This window comes from Patagioenas fasciata, chromosome W, assembly GCF_037038585.1.
Source record: "Patagioenas fasciata isolate bPatFas1 chromosome W, bPatFas1.hap1, whole genome shotgun sequence".
Classification (NCBI taxonomy): Eukaryota; Metazoa; Chordata; class Aves; order Columbiformes; family Columbidae; genus Patagioenas; species Patagioenas fasciata.
The window spans coordinates 59,016,960-59,039,749 of NC_092559.1; the positions used below are offsets into that span (position 1 = coordinate 59,016,960).

The 22,790-nt window shown below is 53.1% G+C and overlaps 3 pseudogenes; all 3 read right to left on the reverse strand.

Annotated features, from left to right (window-relative positions):
* Window positions 1-3,428: 3,428 nt before the first annotated feature.
* LOC136114507 (adenosine 5'-monophosphoramidase HINT1-like) lies at window positions 3,429-6,496 on the reverse strand (annotated as a pseudogene).
* Window positions 6,497-11,190: 4,694 nt separating this feature from the next.
* On the reverse strand, window positions 11,191-14,258 carry LOC136114508 (adenosine 5'-monophosphoramidase HINT1-like; annotated as a pseudogene).
* A 4,694-nt stretch (window positions 14,259-18,952) lies between these two features.
* LOC136114512 (adenosine 5'-monophosphoramidase HINT1-like) lies at window positions 18,953-22,012 on the reverse strand (annotated as a pseudogene).
* Between the last annotated feature and the right edge of the window lie 778 nt (window positions 22,013-22,790).

Here is a 22,790-nt window from a genome sequence, read left to right on the forward strand (position 1 = left end):
GCGAGAATCTTTGTATCCCATACTAGCTTTAAGCGTCGTAAATAGCATCCATCTGTACTTATTAAATATTTTGCACACCTACATTTACTGATTAGACCTCAATAAACTAACTACTAGACCAGATCAGATCTGAGTGATCTCTTGACTCTTCTCCTGTGACACCCGGCCGCTATCAGAAGCGTCACTGGTGCCCAATTCTCAGCTTTGGGTCTCCTGCGCTACTGAAATTTCAGTTACAGAAGACCGATGGCTACCTGGGCTTCAGTCAAATCAACATTCAGCCCTAATCCTTCCTGACAAAAGGGTCAGGAACTACATCTTCAGCCTTTCTTATTGTCCCTTTATCCCTCGCATCCTCAGGGCATTGCCTTCTCTAAAGCTCCGTTTTAATCGAGTTTAGCCAGACCGAGTTAAGTTAACCGAGCTCACAGTCTACTCCATGACCTCTTTGTAGCTGTTCCCGGGTTTCCAACGCACGCACAAAGAGCATCCGACGGGCTCCGTCCATTTTCATCCCTTTGCGCGCAGGGGCTCCAGTTCTTTGTCACTTGTATTACCAAGCGAGGAAAAAAACGGAGACCGGGTCCTTTTTTCTCACACGAACCTCTTATTGCTCAGAAAGAAGGCTTTTTCTCATGAAATTTGCGCCCCCCCCCCCCCCCCCTCAAAGTGACAGGCTCTCCGGACGTTTCCCAACTTTTTTATCCCCAAAACGTCCTGTTCCTACCCCAGTCACTGTTGTTCTTTAAACCACCAGCCCCCTTCAACTTCTGCACAGAGGAATCTGCCTTTTAGGCTTGGTGATGGGTTGACCTTGGCCAGCTGCCAGGGGCCCAGCCAGCTGCTCTCTCTCACTGCCCCTCCTCAAGAGGACAGGGGGAAAGAAAACAGGATGAAGCAGCGTCAAGGTTTAAGGCAAGGCGGCAATAAACCGTGGCAGACGCTCCCTGTTATCCCCTCATTTTCACGCCACCCCTTTCCTTTAGATGGGAAAGATGATAAAAAAGATAAGGGGAAAGGAAGAGAGACTCAGACTTCAAGTTGGAAAGTTTTAAAGGGTTTTCCTAATGCTACTAATAAATAGAGAATATATACGAAATCTACAAAAGCAATCATCTCAAGCGCTCGATGTGGAGCTGGCGTCACTCGAGCAGCGGCGGAGCTGGGTGTGCGGAGCTGGTGGCTCCAGCAGGTGCAGGCCAGGCCCCCGGAAGTCATGGGCGGGACTTCACAGCAAACCGGAACCGGGTTGCAGGGATGCAGGGCCTGAGGCCTGTAGATCACAGGCAGACAGACAGGGTCCTCTCTAGATGCCAGCCATGGTCAAAGAGAGCTCGACCCTCGTGATCACCCTCTTACACAGGGGGTATGACGATTATGGGATGGAACACTTCCGTTGGTCAGTGCTAGTCACCTGTTCCACCCACCCCTCCTCAAACACGCCCCTCTCGCAACGGAACGTGGGAAAACTGATCAGTCTTTCTTGGCTACCATAGTAATAAATCTAAACACGAGCTTCTTCGGCATTCCGTTGGTCTCTTATCAGCACCGAGTACAGCATCCCAGGAAAAATATGCAGGCTAAAACTCAGAGCAGTACAGCCACCTAGAAGAACTTAGCTGAAAGGAAAAAAAAAAAAAAAAAAAAAAAAATCACTAAAAGAGAGCCGGTCTTGTTTTTAACAAAACCGGGACAAGAAGTTCCTCCGGGAAATATCCACCAGCCGGATCCGCGGGCAGCAGGGAACTACCTGCCCCGGACAGCGTTTTGCCCTTCCTTAAATGCGTTTTCACAGGGGCGCCACCAGCGTCGCTGAGTTGCTCAGCTTTGGCCCGCGGTGAGTCCCGTGCCTAGCTGCCTTGCCCAGACAACTTGCACCGGGAGAGGGGTTTCACGGTGATACAAGACAGACTCTTTTTTCTTTTTTTTTTGTTTTTTCCCCTCTCTCTCCTCTTTTCCAGTGAGACCAATCATCCACTGGAACAGCCTCCCCAGGGACATGGTAGAGTCCCCATCGCTGGAGCTTTTCAAGATGCCATTGGACAGGGTGCTAGATAAAGGTTGGACCAGACGATCTTTTGAGGTCCCTTCCCACCCGGGCTGCTCTAGGATGCTACAATTCTTCAGTGGGTCAGCGTTGAATAACCCTTTGCTCTCTCCGGTTTGGAGCAAAGTATCGGCAATGTTGCCTGCGAGGTGAGGCGCAACGTTCCACCAGGCGCCACAGACTTCCAGAACCTCTGGTAATCACTCGCCCGAGTCTCTCTGAATGGCTAAGCCATACCTAGCTTCTTCACAATCCCCCTGCCCCCACCCAGAAGCAGGAACACCTTCTAGATGCCTTAGGGAGTTTACACAGACAGAACAATAGACCTTACCTGGCTCGGTCAGTCAGTAAGCAAACACACACTGCACCAGCGCAGTTTCGAGGCAACATCACGTGTCAGTTTCCACCTACTTCAGGTAAATCATTTCCATCTCCTCCCCAGGGAAGATGAAACAAAGGCGAAGCCCTCGGGTGTCACCAAATTTCACCTGATGGCTTGGGGATACAGAAGAGATGACAGACGCCTTCCAGTGGGCATCTCAGATGCCTCTGCCTCAGTAACATAGCCTTCAAGGGCAACAAAGGATCGCCCTGCTTTCCCACGCCCATCTCCCTTTTTTAACAGCTGTTAAAGAAAGACGAAGTTTGCCGTCTCCCTGTGATGTACTTTTGGTTTGGGTCTGGCTGGGACGGAGGTAACTTTCCCCACAGCAGCCCTCGTAGTGCTGTGCTTTGTAGCTCTAGCTAGAAGGGTGTTGAGAACACACCGATGCTTTGGCTACTGCTGAGCAGTGCTCCCACAGCACAGAGGCTGTCTCTCCAACCACCCCCACCGTCCAGTGAGCTGGGGGTGGGCAAGAGGTTGGGAGGGGACAGAGCCAGGACAGCTGACCCAAACCGACAAAAGAGAGATTCCACTCTGCTATGGAAGCACCGCAGCTGCCATTCAGACCGACCGTTTTCTCCTGCCGTATCCCTCCTCACCAGAAAAGGGACATCAACGGGGCCTTCTCACACAGCCGTTGATAAAGCGCTCCAACAGGAGTTGGATGCTTCCAACACATTGCCCTGTGCCGAAACCACCCTCGTACGGCATGCCTGTAGCGTCACGTACGGTATCTTCTCAAGTTTCAGCAGCAGCCTACGCTGGCTTTATGTACATTTGCGTACCACTTCCAAAAAGCTACGAGTTCGCTTCGTGCCACACACGGGAGACTACTGCCAAGCGGTTCCAGCGCCACGCTTCAAATGACTGGGCAAATCATTATCTGTCTACAGAACGCTGTTAACGGACCGAAACGTTCCGCACACTTGCACTCCGGGGAGACACCCTTTTAACCTGCAGAACTCTTTCCCCTCAGTAAGACGCACAAGACGGAGGTGATATCCCCATGCTAAAACTTTATTGTGCAACTGCTGCTCAAAGCTTTTAGTACCTTCCACAGACACACGTCACACAAAATTAGACATCAACAGTGGCTAGACTGACGGGCAACAGACAAAAATCCATTCAGAGGCGGTTCGTGCACGCCCAGCGACTCTTGCGGCGCAAACAAATCTCAGCCGGGCGGACAGGCCAACTCACGGCCACCCCGAATAGGTAGACGTACGTGACAGACAGACTGCCCACCCTCGGGCCCTTCATCCACAGCCATCCGGAATCCGTTGGTCAGACCCAGGCGAGCAGCACGCTTCTTGCCAACAGTCATTAAATGCCCGGGAAGCTGGAGAAGGAAGTACAAACCCATAAATTAATAAAATAAAAAGCCACACGCAAAGAGGGGAGAGGGCAGGAAGGGAAGGACTGAGAGCAGAGGACCACCCCCCCAGAGAAACCAGCGTGCCAATTCCTAGCAATTCAACCACTGCCCTTCAAATTACTGTCTGTCTGTCCGTCTGTCTGTCTGCCCCCCCGCCCGCCCGCCCGCCCGCAGCTGACATTTGCCAGGCAAAGCTACAAAGACCTATAATGCACACCACTATGGGGGAGGGGGGGAAGCAGCTATGCAATTTGTTTCAAGCAAGACACCGCCCAACTACAAAACGCCCACGGAAGCCAAGTTTGTCTCTGGGTTAAAGCCCCCTTATATCTCCAGGCAACGTCAGCAATTCTGGTGCAAAATAAGCTTTAGGCTGCCTTCTGCATGGCTTTACGGAGTCTTTGAACTCGACTTTTATAGATAAAAGTGAAGCACCCAGCACCTCTCAACCAGCTTTGCCCTTCCTCGCCCCTCACCTGCCAAAAACCCCAAGCCCTCTTCTCCATATTAGAAGAACAACTAGCACTACTCCTCCTCCTCCTCTTACTCTATAAACCATGACAACGGGCATCAGACCGCACTCCAAAACAAAACAGCCCTGCATTTTGCACCAGAAGTACATACCCAGGGATGAGCATTGCTTCACGTCGCCGCTGTTAGTCAAAAAGCTCAATTCCATTACGAGCCAGAGGCAAAAGATTACAGCGCTAGAAAACCCAGAATAGCCTCCTGTGCCCTATCAAGAGGAAAAGAGGGGCTGGGGAAGAGTCCAGTAAATTAGGAACTAATTACAGGTACTCTTCAGCGTACAGAAAGCTTCCAGAGTACTTACAGAGTCACCGGAACCTTCAGCTTCAGATAACCTGATAATCGGCTCCCTAGGCATGACTAGGAAAAGCGTCGCAGCTTGGGGTGAAAGATCACGGAACGCAAGGCACTGGAGGAAGAGCAAACAGTTAAAACGTAACTGGCTTCAGAGAAAGGTAACAGCTTAAGCAAATCAATAGGCCCCGCTGGACTCGTACAGAAGCAGATTACCCGAGACCCCAAACGCAAGCCGAGACGTTGATTTTCTTTTTTTTTCCTCGCGCGATATTAATACTTTCTGTACTCGAAATACAACCTATTTACAGAGCCCCCTCCAGAAGTGGGATTCAGCACGCAAGATGACAGGGGCAACGAGACGGGCCAGTGCTTCAGATTAGCGACCTCCAGTATGGTTTAATTTGGGTTGATCATTTCCTAAGCAGTTTTTCTATTCAATGCGGTCCACGCAGAGGCGGGAGGCAAATGGCTTAACTGAATCGGCAAAGAATTCAGCGGAGCGCGAGATCAGCGGCCGTTCGTTTGCCGCGGTACAGGGAGCTCAAGTACTGAACAAAAGCACGATCACAGGAAGCCTGCAAGGGCATAGCGCGAGTCCGCCTTCTATGCTGCACAGAAACCCTACCTTCGAAAGCAGAAGACGTCCCTAACCGTTAACCTTCAGCATTTTAATAACAAAATTATACAGGATACTAACTGAAAGTTAACATCACGTAGGCAACGGCCGCAACTTTTTTTTTCCCCGCAGTCTAAGCAGCTCACTCTTGTTACTAGCACGCTGCGGCGCACCAGCACCCGTGAACGTTGCAAGCACGCTGTTATCGTGGTCCCACTTCACCACAGAAACAAGATCTGGGAAGCTTTGGCAGCCTGCAGGATGACCCGTTTCTAGATCGGTGGTTTTAGTTGTTTTTTATTTTTAAGAAAAACAAGAACAGTTGTACTTCTTTGCTTTAATAATCCAGTTTGGGGGTTCAGAACCAAAACCTAGCACAGCAGAGCTGCGAAATCTCTAGAATGCTATTACGAGGCACATCAAGACCTGCCTTTCTCCTACGCGGAACTAACTCCTCGCGGACCTTCACTGTTCACGTACGTACACCGGGAATCCCCGAGGACACTGACTGCGTGTACTTAACCTAAGGTTTCAAGACTACCATCCTACACGAGGTAGGGCCGCTCCCATCCCTCGGCAGCAAACTTTGCTCGACTTGCAGTGCCAAAGGGATATCACGCGGCAAACGTCTGCGGCTGCCACCCAGTGCGTAACCGTCAGAGGCCCTTCTCTGCGCGCGCGCATACACGACACGGAGCGAGGGGGTGGGGGGGCTGGAAACCGAGGCGAACCGGACAGTACCAGCAACCCGGTACGCGCCGCGGCAGCCGGGGGACGGGACAGGACGAGACACCGACGAAGCGCGATGTTTTAGGGCTGGTGCGGTAGAGAGCGCCACAACCCAGAGAGGCCCCGTCCGTCGCCCGTCCCTCCGCCCACCCGCAAGCAATGCCGCCACCCGCCCTGCCGCGCTCCCGGGCAGCGCGCAACGGGTCCTCGGCTCAGGGGGGGCCTGCGAGCGCGGGGGGGAGGGGGGGGAAGCGAAGAAGAAACGCGCACAGAGCAAAGCCGCGGCTACCTTCTCGTCCTCGTAGACGACGTTGGCGGGGAAGCGCCTTGCCGCAGACAGTAATGGCGCCGCCAGGCCGCCCGCGCCCCAATAATCTCGGCAGCCACGACAACGCCCGTTGTCGCTTCCTCCACTCGGCCAGGCCCTCCGCGGCTCCCATTGGGCCGTCAGATCGCCGCCGGCCGATCCCGCGTCTCGATTGGCCGTCTCGTCTGTCGTTTGCCCTCGTCCCCGCCCCCCTCGACCTGGTGCTTACCGGGGCTCGGGCAGTTTGCGTGCGCTCGGGCCGCGGAGGGATCTGGGCCGTGTAGTGCTGCGACCCTGTGGGCGGGCAACGAGGTCTCAGAAGAGGCTGCTGTAGCTAGAAGTACTCTTTACTGTTGTTTATTACCGCAGCAAGTCCACCCCAAGCGTGCTCGCGGCTGCTTTTGGTGCTGCTTTTCCCTCCAGTCAAATGACTGCTTTTGCCAGGGCAGGGCAGGCCTTGACTTTTCAGAGCATTTCGCAGAACCAACAGGGCTTGCTCTAAATTGTTCCCTGAAAGCCCCACTTCAGCTGCAGATGTCTCTAAGCTGCATGCCTCCTGGGAGAAAATCAAATACAAAGCGCGTGTCTTTCCAAGCCAGCTCTGTGGAATCAATCCTTTTTTCTTGTCTCTCTGTTTCTTTCTACATAGAGGGCGACCACCCCCCCACCCCCCGCCTCCACTTCCTTCTGAACAGTTTCTAGCCGTGGATTGCAGCGCTCCAGTCGCGTGAGTCATCCCACCAAGTTTCAGTGATAGCGATTAGGCCATAGCTTTCCAGCTGCACAGTGGCTTCCAACTCCTCCTGTTCGTTACCTGTGCTGCGTGCACTGGTATGGAGGCGCTTCAGTTGGGCTGTTGACCCTCTCACCTTTTTGGAGGATCAAGCCCCGATTCCTTTGCGGCGTTTCGCAGGTGTTCCCCTGTTGGTTCCTAATGCGTCAGCAGCCCCTGTTGCTCAAAACTCCCTCCTCTTCCCCCGCTGAGTCTAGTTTAAAGCCCTCCTTGTCAGTCTGGCCAGCTTGTTGGCAAAGACCCTCTTGCCCCACCTGGTCAGGTGAAGCCATCAGCTCCCAACAGACCCGGCTTCTCAAAGGTAGATCCGTGACCATAGAAGCCAAAGCCCGGACACCTTAATCCTATCGTGTGAGGCTATCAGCGAGAACCCAGCACCAAATCCAACAAAACCGTTTGGCTGGAGACCGGGCTGATAAGCGGCCGAACCCGCGTGAACGTGGCAGAAACATCCGACTACGAGTCAACCACTTCATGCTATAAATGCGTGCGGCCATCAGGCTCCCTTGAGCTCTCCCTCCACAGCAGCCGGCTGCGCGGCGGCGATCTCCCCTTGAGCAGGGACGCCTCTCGAGGTTTCCCCTTGAGGCTGAGAGATCCCTTACCTGACACCAGGCATCGACGGGCTGGTAAGCGACACGTTTTTGCACGCGTGCAACATTTAAGATGCGTATAGTAAGCTTACGCGAGAATCTTTGTATCCCATACTAGCTTTAAGCGTCGTAAATAGCATCCATCTGTACTTATTAAATATTTTGCACACCTACATTTACTGATTAGACCTCAATAAACTAACTACTAGACCAGATCAGATCTGAGTGATCTCTTGACTCTTCTCCTGTGACACCCGGCCGCTATCAGAAGCGTCACTGGTGCCCAATTCTCAGCTTTGGGTCTCCTGCGCTACTGAAATTTCAGTTACAGAAGACCGATGGCTACCTGGGCTTCAGTCAAATCAACATTCAGCCCTAATCCTTCCTGACAAAAGGGTCAGGAACTACATCTTCAGCCTTTCTTATTGTCCCTTTATCCCTCGCATCCTCAGGGCATTGCCTTCTCTAAAGCTCCGTTTTAATCGAGTTTAGCCAGACCGAGTTAAGTTAACCGAGCTCACAGTCTACTCCATGACCTCTTTGTAGCTGTTCCCGGGTTTCCAACGCACGCACAAAGAGCATCCGACGGGCTCCGTCCATTTTCATCCCTTTGCGCGCAGGGGCTCCAGTTCTTTGTCACTTGTATTACCAAGCGAGGAAAAAAACGGAGACCGGGTCCTTTTTTCTCACACGAACCTCTTATTGCTCAGAAAGAAGGCTTTTTCTCATGAAATTTGCCCCCCCCCCCCCCTCAAAGTGACAGGCTCTCCGGACGTTTCCCAACTTTTTTATCCCCAAAACGTCCTGTTCCTACCCCAGTCACTGTTGTTCTTTAAACCACCAGCCCCCTTCAACTTCTGCACAGAGGAATCTGCCTTTTAGGCTTGGTGATGGGTTGACCTTGGCCAGCTGCCAGGGGCCCAGCCAGCTGCTCTCTCTCACTGCCCCTCCTCAAGAGGACAGGGGGAAAGAAAACAGGATGAAGCAGCGTCAAGGTTTAAGGCAAGGCGGCAATAAACCGTGGCAGACGCTCCCTGTTATCCCCTCATTTTCACGCCACCCCTTTCCTTTAGATGGGAAAGATGATAAAAAAGATAAGGGGAAAGGAAGAGAGACTCAGACTTCAAGTTGGAAAGTTTTAAAGGGTTTTCCTAATGCTACTAATAAATAGAGAATATATACGAAATCAAATCTACAAAAGCAATCATCTCAAGCGCTCGATGTGGAGCTGGCGTCACTCGAGCAGCGGCGGAGCTGGGTGTGCGGAGCTGGTGGCTCCAGCAGGTGCAGGCCAGGCCCCCGGAAGTCATGGGCGGGACTTCACAGCAAACCGGAACCGGGTTGCAGGGATGCAGGGCCTGAGGCCTGTAGATCACAGGCAGACAGACAGGGTCCTCTCTAGATGCCAGCCATGGTCAAAGAGAGCTCGACCCTCGTGATCACCCTCTTACACAGGGGGTATGACGATTATGGGATGGAACACTTCCGTTGGTCAGTGCTAGTCACCTGTTCCACCCACCCCTCCTCAAACACGCCCCTCTCGCAACGGAACGTGGGAAAACTGATCAGTCTTTCTTGGCTACCATAGTAATAAATCTAAACACGAGCTTCTTCGGCATTCCGTTGGTCTCTTATCAGCACCGAGTACAGCATCCCAGGAAAAATATGCAGGCTAAAACTCAGAGCAGTACAGCCACCTAGAAGAACTTAGCTGAAAGGAAAAAAAAAAAAAAAAAAAAAAAAATCACTAAAAGAGAGCCGGTCTTGTTTTTAACAAAACCGGGACAAGAAGTTCCTCCGGGAAATATCCACCAGCCGGATCCGCGGGCAGCAGGGAACTACCTGCCCCGGACAGCGTTTTGCCCTTCCTTAAATGCGTTTTCACAGGGGCGCCACCAGCGTCGCTGAGTTGCTCAGCTTTGGCCCGCGGTGAGTCCCGTGCCTAGCTGCCTTGCCCAGACAACTTGCACCGGGAGAGGGGTTTCACGGTGATACAAGACAGACTCTTTTTTCTTTTTTTTTTGTTTTTTCCCCTCTCTCTCCTCTTTTCCAGTGAGACCAATCATCCACTGGAACAGCCTCCCCAGGGACATGGTAGAGTCCCCATCGCTGGAGCTTTTCAAGATGCCATTGGACAGGGTGCTAGATAAAGGTTGGACCAGACGATCTTTTGAGGTCCCTTCCCACCCGGGCTGCTCTAGGATGCTACAATTCTTCAGTGGGTCAGCGTTGAATAACCCTTTGCTCTCTCCGGTTTGGAGCAAAGTATCGGCAATGTTGCCTGCGAGGTGAGGCGCAACGTTCCACCAGGCGCCACAGACTTCCAGAACCTCTGGTAATCACTCGCCCGAGTCTCTCTGAATGGCTAAGCCATACCTAGCTTCTTCACAATCCCCCTGCCCCCACCCAGAAGCAGGAACACCTTCTAGATGCCTTAGGGAGTTTACACAGACAGAACAATAGACCTTACCTGGCTCGGTCAGTCAGTAAGCAAACACACACTGCACCAGCGCAGTTTCGAGGCAACATCACGTGTCAGTTTCCACCTACTTCAGGTAAATCATTTCCATCTCCTCCCCAGGGAAGATGAAACAAAGGCGAAGCCCTCGGGTGTCACCAAATTTCACCTGATGGCTTGGGGATACAGAAGAGATGACAGACGCCTTCCAGTGGGCATCTCAGATGCCTCTGCCTCAGTAACATAGCCTTCAAGGGCAACAAAGGATCGCCCTGCTTTCCCACGCCCATCTCCCTTTTTTAACAGCTGTTAAAGAAAGACGAAGTTTGCCGTCTCCCTGTGATGTACTTTTGGTTTGGGTCTGGCTGGGACGGAGGTAACTTTCCCCACAGCAGCCCTCGTAGTGCTGTGCTTTGTAGCTCTAGCTAGAAGGGTGTTGAGAACACACCGATGCTTTGGCTACTGCTGAGCAGTGCTCCCACAGCACAGAGGCTGTCTCTCCAACCACCCCCACCGTCCAGTGAGCTGGGGGTGGGCAAGAGGTTGGGAGGGGACAGAGCCAGGACAGCTGACCCAAACCGACAAAAGAGAGATTCCACTCTGCTATGGAAGCACCGCAGCTGCCATTCAGACCGACCGTTTTCTCCTGCCGTATCCCTCCTCACCAGAAAAGGGACATCAACGGGGCCTTCTCACACAGCCGTTGATAAAGCGCTCCAACAGGAGTTGGATGCTTCCAACACATTGCCCTGTGCCGAAACCACCCTCGTACGGCATGCCTGTAGCGTCACGTACGGTATCTTCTCAAGTTTCAGCAGCAGCCTACGCTGGCTTTATGTACATTTGCGTACCACTTCCAAAAAGCTACGAGTTCGCTTCGTGCCACACACGGGAGACTACTGCCAAGCGGTTCCAGCGCCACGCTTCAAATGACTGGGCAAATCATTATCTGTCTACAGAACGCTGTTAACGGACCGAAACGTTCCGCACACTTGCACTCCGGGGAGACACCCTTTTAACCTGCAGAACTCTTTCCCCTCAGTAAGACGCACAAGACGGAGGTGATATCCCCATGCTAAAACTTTATTGTGCAACTGCTGCTCAAAGCTTTTAGTACCTTCCACAGACACACGTCACACAAAATTAGACATCAACAGTGGCTAGACTGACGGGCAACAGACAAAAATCCATTCAGAGGCGGTTCGTGCACGCCCAGCGACTCTTGCGGCGCAAACAAATCTCAGCCGGGCGGACAGGCCAACTCACGGCCACCCCGAATAGGTAGACGTACGTGACAGACAGACTGCCCACCCTCGGGCCCTTCATCCACAGCCATCCGGAATCCGTTGGTCAGACCCAGGCGAGCAGCACGCTTCTTGCCAACAGTCATTAAATGCCCGGGAAGCTGGAGAAGGAAGTACAAACCCATAAATTAATAAAATAAAAAGCCACACGCAAAGAGGGGAGAGGGCAGGAAGGGAAGGACTGAGAGCAGAGGACCACCCCCCCAGAGAAACCAGCGTGCCAATTCCTAGCAATTCAACCACTGCCCTTCAAATTACTGTCTGTCTGTCCGTCTGTCTGTCTGCCCCCCCGCCCGCCCGCCCGCCCGCAGCTGACATTTGCCAGGCAAAGCTACAAAGACCTATAATGCACACCACTATGGGGGAGGGGGGGAAGCAGCTATGCAATTTGTTTCAAGCAAGACACCGCCCAACTACAAAACGCCCACGGAAGCCAAGTTTGTCTCTGGGTTAAAGCCCCCTTATATCTCCAGGCAACGTCAGCAATTCTGGTGCAAAATAAGCTTTAGGCTGCCTTCTGCATGGCTTTACGGAGTCTTTGAACTCGACTTTTATAGATAAAAGTGAAGCACCCAGCACCTCTCAACCAGCTTTGCCCTTCCTCGCCCCTCACCTGCCAAAAACCCCAAGCCCTCTTCTCCATATTAGAAGAACAACTAGCACTACTCCTCCTCCTCCTCTTACTCTATAAACCATGACAACGGGCATCAGACCGCACTCCAAAACAAAACAGCCCTGCATTTTGCACCAGAAGTACATACCCAGGGATGAGCATTGCTTCACGTCGCCGCTGTTAGTCAAAAAGCTCAATTCCATTACGAGCCAGAGGCAAAAGATTACAGCGCTAGAAAACCCAGAATAGCCTCCTGTGCCCTATCAAGAGGAAAAGAGGGGCTGGGGAAGAGTCCAGTAAATTAGGAACTAATTACAGGTACTCTTCAGCGTACAGAAAGCTTCCAGAGTACTTACAGAGTCACCGGAACCTTCAGCTTCAGATAACCTGATAATCGGCTCCCTAGGCATGACTAGGAAAAGCGTCGCAGCTTGGGGTGAAAGATCACGGAACGCAAGGCACTGGAGGAAGAGCAAACAGTTAAAACGTAACTGGCTTCAGAGAAAGGTAACAGCTTAAGCAAATCAATAGGCCCCGCTGGACTCGTACAGAAGCAGATTACCCGAGACCCCAAACGCAAGCCGAGACGTTGATTTTCTTTTTTTTTCCTCGCGCGATATTAATACTTTCTGTACTCGAAATACAACCTATTTACAGAGCCCCCTCCAGAAGTGGGATTCAGCACGCAAGATGACAGGGGCAACGAGACGGGCCAGTGCTTCAGATTAGCGACCTCCAGTATGGTTTAATTTGGGTTGATCATTTCCTAAGCAGTTTTTCTATTCAATGCGGTCCACGCAGAGGCGGGAGGCAAATGGCTTAACTGAATCGGCAAAGAATTCAGCGGAGCGCGAGATCAGCGGCCGTTCGTTTGCCGCGGTACAGGGAGCTCAAGTACTGAACAAAAGCACGATCACAGGAAGCCTGCAAGGGCATAGCGCGAGTCCGCCTTCTATGCTGCACAGAAACCCTACCTTCGAAAGCAGAAGACGTCCCTAACCGTTAACCTTCAGCATTTTAATAACAAAATTATACAGGATACTAACTGAAAGTTAACATCACGTAGGCAACGGCCGCAACTTTTTTTTTCCCCGCAGTCTAAGCAGCTCACTCTTGTTACTAGCACGCTGCGGCGCACCAGCACCCGTGAACGTTGCAAGCACGCTGTTATCGTGGTCCCACTTCACCACAGAAACAAGATCTGGGAAGCTTTGGCAGCCTGCAGGATGACCCGTTTCTAGATCGGTGGTTTTAGTTGTTTTTTATTTTTAAGAAAAACAAGAACAGTTGTACTTCTTTGCTTTAATAATCCAGTTTGGGGGTTCAGAACCAAAACCTAGCACAGCAGAGCTGCGAAATCTCTAGAATGCTATTACGAGGCACATCAAGACCTGCCTTTCTCCTACGCGGAACTAACTCCTCGCGGACCTTCACTGTTCACGTACGTACACCGGGAATCCCCGAGGACACTGACTGCGTGTACTTAACCTAAGGTTTCAAGACTACCATCCTACACGAGGTAGGGCCGCTCCCATCCCTCGGCAGCAAACTTTGCTCGACTTGCAGTGCCAAAGGGATATCACGCGGCAAACGTCTGCGGCTGCCACCCAGTGCGTAACCGTCAGAGGCCCTTCTCTGCGCGCGCGCATACACGACACGGAGCGAGGGGGTGGGGGGGCTGGAAACCGAGGCGAACCGGACAGTACCAGCAACCCGGTACGCGCCGCGGCAGCCGGGGGACGGGACAGGACGAGACACCGACGAAGCGCGATGTTTTAGGGCTGGTGCGGTAGAGAGCGCCACAACCCAGAGAGGCCCCGTCCGTCGCCCGTCCCTCCGCCCACCCGCAAGCAATGCCGCCACCCGCCCTGCCGCGCTCCCGGGCAGCGCGCAACGGGTCCTCGGCTCAGGGGGGGCCTGCGAGCGCGGGGGGGAGGGGGGGGAAGCGAAGAAGAAACGCGCACAGAGCAAAGCCGCGGCTACCTTCTCGTCCTCGTAGACGACGTTGGCGGGGAAGCGCCTTGCCGCAGACAGTAATGGCGCCGCCAGGCCGCCCGCGCCCCAATAATCTCGGCAGCCACGACAACGCCCGTTGTCGCTTCCTCCACTCGGCCAGGCCCTCCGCGGCTCCCATTGGGCCGTCAGATCGCCGCCGGCCGATCCCGCGTCTCGATTGGCCGTCTCGTCTGTCGTTTGCCCTCGTCCCCGCCCCCCTCGACCTGGTGCTTACCGGGGCTCGGGCAGTTTGCGTGCGCTCGGGCCGCGGAGGGATCTGGGCCGTGTAGTGCTGCGACCCTGTGGGCGGGCAACGAGGTCTCAGAAGAGGCTGCTGTAGCTAGAAGTACTCTTTACTGTTGTTTATTACCGCAGCAAGTCCACCCCAAGCGTGCTCGCGGCTGCTTTTGGTGCTGCTTTTCCCTCCAGTCAAATGACTGCTTTTGCCAGGGCAGGGCAGGCCTTGACTTTTCAGAGCATTTCGCAGAACCAACAGGGCTTGCTCTAAATTGTTCCCTGAAAGCCCCACTTCAGCTGCAGATGTCTCTAAGCTGCATGCCTCCTGGGAGAAAATCAAATACAAAGCGCGTGTCTTTCCAAGCCAGCTCTGTGGAATCAATCCTTTTTTCTTGTCTCTCTGTTTCTTTCTACATAGAGGGCGACCACCCCCCCACCCCCCGCCTCCACTTCCTTCTGAACAGTTTCTAGCCGTGGATTGCAGCGCTCCAGTCGCGTGAGTCATCCCACCAAGTTTCAGTGATAGCGATTAGGCCATAGCTTTCCAGCTGCACAGTGGCTTCCAACTCCTCCTGTTCGTTACCTGTGCTGCGTGCACTGGTATGGAGGCGCTTCAGTTGGGCTGTTGACCCTCTCACCTTTTTGGAGGATCAAGCCCCGATTCCTTTGCGGCGTTTCGCAGGTGTTCCCCTGTTGGTTCCTAATGCGTCAGCAGCCCCTGTTGCTCAAAACTCCCTCCTCTTCCCCCGCTGAGTCTAGTTTAAAGCCCTCCTTGTCAGTCTGGCCAGCTTGTTGGCAAAGACCCTCTTGCCCCACCTGGTCAGGTGAAGCCATCAGCTCCCAACAGACCCGGCTTCTCAAAGGTAGATCCGTGACCATAGAAGCCAAAGCCCGGACACCTTAATCCTATCGTGTGAGGCTATCAGCGAGAACCCAGCACCAAATCCAACAAAACCGTTTGGCTGGAGACCGGGCTGATAAGCGGCCGAACCCGCGTGAACGTGGCAGAAACATCCGACTACGAGTCAACCACTTCATGCTATAAATGCGTGCGGCCATCAGGCTCCCTTGAGCTCTCCCTCCACAGCAGCCGGCTGCGCGGCGGCGATCTCCCCTTGAGCAGGGACGCCTCTCGAGGTTTCCCCTTGAGGCTGAGAGATCCCTTACCTGACACCAGGCATCGACGGGCTGGTAAGCGACACGTTTTTGCACGCGTGCAACATTTAAGATGCGTATAGTAAGCTTACGCGAGAATCTTTGTATCCCATACTAGCTTTAAGCGTCGTAAATAGCATCCATCTGTACTTATTAAATATTTTGCACACCTACATTTACTGATTAGACCTCAATAAACTAACTACTAGACCAGATCAGATCTGAGTGATCTCTTGACTCTTCTCCTGTGACACCCGGCCGCTATCAGAAGCGTCACTGGTGCCCAATTCTCAGCTTTGGGTCTCCTGCGCTACTGAAATTTCAGTTACAGAAGACCGATGGCTACCTGGGCTTCAGTCAAATCAACATTCAGCCCTAATCCTTCCTGACAAAAGGGTCAGGAACTACATCTTCAGCCTTTCTTATTGTCCCTTTATCCCTCGCATCCTCAGGGCATTGCCTTCTCTAAAGCTCCGTTTTAATCGAGTTTAGCCAGACCGAGTTAAGTTAACCGAGCTCACAGTCTACTCCATGACCTCTTTGTAGCTGTTCCCGGGTTTCCAACGCACGCACAAAGAGCATCCGACGGGCTCCGTCCATTTTCATCCCTTTGCGCGCAGGGGCTCCAGTTCTTTGTCACTTGTATTACCAAGCGAGGAAAAAAACGGAGACCGGGTCCTTTTTTCTCACACGAACCTCTTATTGCTCAGAAAGAAGGCTTTTTCTCATGAAATTTGCCCCCCCCCCCCCCCCCCCTCAAAGTGACAGGCTCTCCGGACGTTTCCCAACTTTTTTATCCCCAAAACGTCCTGTTCCTACCCCAGTCACTGTTGTTCTTTAAACCACCAGCCCCCTTCAACTTCTGCACAGAGGAATCTGCCTTTTAGGCTTGGTGATGGGTTGACCTTGGCCAGCTGCCAGGGGCCCAGCCAGCTGCTCTCTCTCACTGCCCCTCCTCAAGAGGACAGGGGGAAAGAAAACAGGATGAAGCAGCGTCAAGGTTTAAGGCAAGGCGGCAATAAACCGTGGCAGACGCTCCCTGTTATCCCCTCATTTTCACGCCACCCCTTTCCTTTAGATGGGAAAGATGATAAAAAAGATAAGGGGAAAGGAAGAGAGACTCAGACTTCAAGTTGGAAAGTTTTAAAGGGTTTTCCTAATGCTACTAATAAATAGAGAATATATACGAAATCTACAAAAGCAATCATCTCAAGCGCTCGATGTGGAGCTGGCGTCACTCGAGCAGCGGCGGAGCTGGGTGTGCGGAGCTGGTGGCTCCAGCAGGTGCAGGCCAGGCCCCCGGAAGTCATGGGCGGGACTTCACAGCAAACCGGAACCGGGTTGCAGGGATGCAGGGCCTGAGGCCTGTAGATCACAGGCAGACAGACAGGGTCCTCTCTAGATGCCAGCCATGGTCAAAGAGAGCTCGACCCTCGTGATCACCCTCTTACACAGGGGGTATGACGATTATGGGATGGAACACTTCCGTTGGTCAGTGCTAGTCACCTGTTCCACCCACCCCTCCTCAAACACGCCCCTCTCGCAACGGAACGTGGGAAAACTGATCAGTCTTTCTTGGCTACCATAGTAATAAATCTAAACACGAGCTTCTTCGGCATTCCGTTGGTCTCTTATCAGCACCGAGTACAGCATCCCAGGAAAAATATGCAGGCTAAAACTCAGAGCAGTACAGCCACCTAGAAGAACTTAGCTGAAAGGAAAAAAAAAAAAAAAAAAAAAAAAATCACTAAAAGAGAGCCGGTCTTGTTTTTAACAAAACCGGGACAAGAAGTTCCTCCGGGAAATATCCACCAGCCGGATCCGCGGGCAGCAGGGAACTACCTGCCCCGGACAGCGTTTTGCCCTTCCTTAAATGCGTTTTCACAGGGGCGCCACCAGCGTCGCTGAGTTGCTCAGCTTTGGCCCGCGGTGAGTCCCGTGCCTAGCTGCCTTGCCCAGACAACTTGCACCGGGAGAGGGGTTTCACGGTGATACAAGACAGACTCTTTTTTCTTTTTTTTTTGTTTTTTCCCCTCTCTCTCCTCTTTTCCAGTGAGACCAATCATCCACTGGAACAGCCTCCCCAGGGACATGGTAGAGTCCCCATCGCTGGAGCTTTTCAAGATGCCATTGGACAGGGTGCTAGATAAAGGTTGGACCAGACGATCTTTTGAGGTCCCTTCCCACCCGGGCTGCTCTAGGATGCTACAATTCTTCAGTGGGTCAGCGTTGAATAACCCTTTGCTCTCTCCGGTTTGGAGCAAAGTATCGGCAATGTTGCCTGCGAGGTGAGGCGCAACGTTCCACCAGGCGCCACAGACTTCCAGAACCTCTGGTAATCACTCGCCCGAGTCTCTCTGAATGGCTAAGCCATACCTAGCTTCTTCACAATCCCCCTGCCCCCACCCAGAAGCAGGAACACCTTCTAGATGCCTTAGGGAGTTTACACAGACAGAACAATAGACCTTACCTGGCTCGGTCAGTCAGTAAGCAAACACACACTGCACCAGCGCAGTTTCGAGGCAACATCACGTGTCAGTTTCCACCTACTTCAGGTAAATCATTTCCATCTCCTCCCCAGGGAAGATGAAACAAAGGCGAAGCCCTCGGGTGTCACCAAATTTCACCTGATGGCTTGGGGATACAGAAGAGATGACAGACGCCTTCCAGTGGGCATCTCAGATGCCTCTGCCTCAGTAACATAGCCTTCAAGGGCAACAAAGGATCGCCCTGCTTTCCCACGCCCATCTCCCTTTTTTAACAGCTGTTAAAGAAAGACGAAGTTTGCCGTCTCCCTGTGATGTACTTTTGGTTTGGGTCTGGCTGGGACGGAGGTAACTTTCCCCACAGCAGCCCTCGTAGTGCTGTGCTTTGTAGCTCTAGCTAGAAGGGTGTTGAGAACACACCGATGCTTTGGCTACTGCTGAGCAGTGCTCCCACAGCACAGAGGCTGTCTCTCCAACCACCCCCACCGTCCAGTGAGCTGGGGGTGGGCAAGAGGTTGGGAGGGGACAGAGCCAGGACAGCTGACCCAAACCGACAAAAGAGAGATTCCACTCTGCTATGGAAGCACCGCAGCTGCCATTCAGACCGACCGTTTTCTCCTGCCGTATCCCTCCTCACCAGAAAAGGGACATCAACGGGGCCTTCTCACACAGCCGTTGATAAAGCGCTCCAACAGGAGTTGGATGCTTCCAACACATTGCCCTGTGCCGAAACCACCCTCGTACGGCATGCCTGTAGCGTCACGTACGGTATCTTCTCAAGTTTCAGCAGCAGCCTACGCTGGCTTTATGTACATTTGCGTACCACTTCCAAAAAGCTACGAGTTCGCTTCGTGCCACACACGGGAGACTACTGCCAAGCGGTTCCAGCGCCACGCTTCAAATGACTGGGCAAATCATTATCTGTCTACAGAACGCTGTTAACGGACCGAAACGTTCCGCACACTTGCACTCCGGGGAGACACCCTTTTAACCTGCAGAACTCTTTCCCCTCAGTAAGACGCACAAGACGGAGGTGATATCCCCATGCTAAAACTTTATTGTGCAACTGCTGCTCAAAGCTTTTAGTACCTTCCACAGACACACGTCACACAAAATTAGACATCAACAGTGGCTAGACTGACGGGCAACAGACAAAAATCCATTCAGAGGCGGTTCGTGCACGCCCAGCGACTCTTGCGGCGCAAACAAATCTCAGCCGGGCGGACAGGCCAACTCACGGCCACCCCGAATAGGTAGACGTACGTGACAGACAGACTGCCCACCCTCGGGCCCTTCATCCACAGCCATCCGGAATCCGTTGGTCAGACCCAGGCGAGCAGCACGCTTCTTGCCAACAGTCATTAAATGCCCGGGAAGCTGGAGAAGGAAGTACAAACCCATAAATTAATAAAATAAAAAGCCACACGCAAAGAGGGGAGAGGGCAGGAAGGGAAGGACTGAGAGCAGAGGACCACCCCCCCAGAGAAACCAGCGTGCCAATTCCTAGCAATTCAACCACTGCCCTTCAAATTACTGTCTGTCTGTCCGTCTGTCTGTCTGCCCCCCCGCCCGCCCGCAGCTGACATTTGCCAGGCAAAGCTACAAAGACCTATAATGCACACCACTATGGGGGAGGGGGGGAAGCAGCTATGCAATTTGTTTCAAGCAAGACACCGCCCAACTACAAAACGCCCACGGAAGCCAAGTTTGTCTCTGGGTTAAAGCCCCCTTATATCTCCAGGCAACGTCAGCAATTCTGGTGCAAAATAAGCTTTAGGCTGCCTTCTGCATGGCTTTACGGAGTCTTTGAACTCGACTTTTATAGATAAAAGTGAAGCACCCAGCACCTCTCAACCAGCTTTGCCCTTCCTCGCCCCTCACCTGCCAAAAACCCCAAGCCCTCTTCTCCATATTAGAAGAACAACTAGCACTACTCCTCCTCCTCCTCTTACTCTATAAACCATGACAACGGGCATCAGACCGCACTCCAAAACAAAACAGCCCTGCATTTTGCACCAGAAGTACATACCCAGGGATGAGCATTGCTTCACGTCGCCGCTGTTAGTCAAAAAGCTCAATTCCATTACGAGCCAGAGGCAAAAGATTACAGCGCTAGAAAACCCAGAATAGCCTCCTGTGCCCTATCAAGAGGAAAAGAGGGGCTGGGGAAGAGTCCAGTAAATTAGGAACTAATTACAGGTACTCTTCAGCGTACAGAAAGCTTCCAGAGTACTTACAGAGTCACCGGAACCTTCAGCTTCAGATAACCTGATAATCGGCTCCCTAGGCATGACTAGGAAAAGCGTCGCAGCTTGGGGTGAAAGATCACGGAACGCAAGGCACTGGAGGAAGAGCAAACAGTTAAAACGTAACTGGCTTCAGAGAAAGGTAACAGCTTAAGCAAATCAATAGGCCCCGCTGGACTCGTACAGAAGCAGATTACCCGAGACCCCAAACGCAAGCCGAGACGTTGATTTTCTTTTTTTTTCCTCGCGCGATATTAATACTTTCTGTACTCGAAATACAACCTATTTACAGAGCCCCCTCCAGAAGTGGGATTCAGCACGCAAGATGACAGGGGCAACGAGACGGGCCAGTGCTTCAGATTAGCGACCTCCAGTATGGTTTAATTTGGGTTGATCATTTCCTAAGCAGTTTTTCTATTCAATGCGGTCCACGCAGAGGCGGGAGGCAAATGGCTTAACTGAATCGGCAAAGAATTCAGCGGAGCGCGAGATCAGCGGCCGTTCGTTTGCCGCGGTACAGGGAGCTCAAGTACTGAACAAAAGCACGATCACAGGAAGCCTGCAAGGGCATAGCGCGAGTCCGCCTTCTATGCTGCACAGAAACCCTACCTTCGAAAGCAGAAGACGTCCCTAACCGTTAACCTTCAGCATTTTAATAACAAAATTATACAGGATACTAACTGAAAGTTAACATCACGTAGGCAACGGCCGCAACTTTTTTTTTCCCCGCAGTCTAAGCAGCTCACTCTTGTTACTAGCACGCTGCGGCGCACCAGCACCCGTGAACGTTGCAAGCACGCTGTTATCGTGGTCCCACTTCACCACAGAAACAAGATCTGGGAAGCTTTGGCAGCCTGCAGGATGACCCGTTTCTAGATCGGTGGTTTTAGTTGTTTTTTATTTTTAAGAAAAACAAGAACAGTTGTACTTCTTTGCTTTAATAATCCAGTTTGGGGGTTCAGAACCAAAACCTAGCACAGCAGAGCTGCGAAATCTCTAGAATGCTATTACGAGGCACATCAAGACCTGCCTTTCTCCTACGCGGAACTAACTCCTCGCGGACCTTCACTGTTCACGTACGTACACCGGGAATCCCCGAGGACACTGACTGCGTGTACTTAACCTAAGGTTTCAAGACTACCATCCTACACGAGGTAGGGCCGCTCCCATCCCTCGGCAGCAAACTTTGCTCGACTTGCAGTGCCAAAGGGATATCACGCGGCAAACGTCTGCGGCTGCCACCCAGTGCGTAACCGTCAGAGGCCCTTCTCTGCGCGCGCGCATACACGACACGGAGCGAGGGGGTGGGGGGGCTGGAAACCGAGGCGAACCGGACAGTACCAGCAACCCGGTACGCGCCGCGGCAGCCGGGGGACGGGACAGGACGAGACACCGACGAAGCGCGATGTTTTAGGGCTGGTGCGGTAGAGAGCGCCACAACCCAGAGAGGCCCCGTCCGTCGCCCGTCCCTCCGCCCACCCGCAAGCAATGCCGCCACCCGCCCTGCCGCGCTCCCGGGCAGCGCGCAACGGGTCCTCGGCTCAGGGGGGGCCTGCGAGCGCGGGGGGGAGGGGGGGGAAGCGAAGAAGAAACGCGCACAGAGCAAAGCCGCGGCTACCTTCTCGTCCTCGTAGACGACGTTGGCGGGGAAGCGCCTTGCCGCAGACAGTAATGGCGCCGCCAGGCCGCCCGCGCCCCAATAATCTCGGCAGCCACGACAACGCCCGTTGTCGCTTCCTCCACTCGGCCAGGCCCTCCGCGGCTCCCATTGGGCCGTCAGATCGCCGCCGGCCGATCCCGCGTCTCGATTGGCCGTCTCGTCTGTCGTTTGCCCTCGTCCCCGCCCCCCTCGACCTGGTGCTTACCGGGGCTCGGGCAGTTTGCGTGCGCTCGGGCCGCGGAGGGATCTGGGCCGTGTAGTGCTGCGACCCTGTGGGCGGGCAACGAGGTCTCAGAAGAGGCTGCTGTAGCTAGAAGTACTCTTTACTGTTGTTTATTACCGCAGCAAGTCCACCCCAAGCGTGCTCGCGGCTGCTTTTGGTGCTGCTTTTCCCTCCAGTCAAATGACTGCTTTTGCCAGGGCAGGGCAGGCCTTGACTTTTCAGAGCATTTCGCAGAACCAACAGGGCTTGCTCTAAATTGTTCCCTGAAAGCCCCACTTCAGCTGCAGATGTCTCTAAGCTGCATGCCTCCTGGGAGAAAATCAAATACAAAGCGCGTGTCTTTCCAAGCCAGCTCTGTGGAATCAATCCTTTTTTCTTGTCTCTCTGTTTCTTTCTACATAGAGGGCGACCACCCCCCCACCCCCCGCCTCCACTTCCTTCTGAACAGTTTCTAGCCGTGGATTGCAGCGCTCCAGTCGCGTGAGTCATCCCACCAAGTTTCAGTGATAGCGATTAGGCCATAGCTTTCCAGCTGCACAGTGGCTTCCAACTCCTCCTGTTCGTTACCTGTGCTGCGTGCACTGGTATGGAGGCGCTTCAGTTGGGCTGTTGACCCTCTCACCTTTTTGGAGGATCAAGCCCCGATTCCTTTGCGGCGTTTCGCAGGTGTTCCCCTGTTGGTTCCTAATGCGTCAGCAGCCCCTGTTGCTCAAAACTCCCTCCTCTTCCCCCGCTGAGTCTAG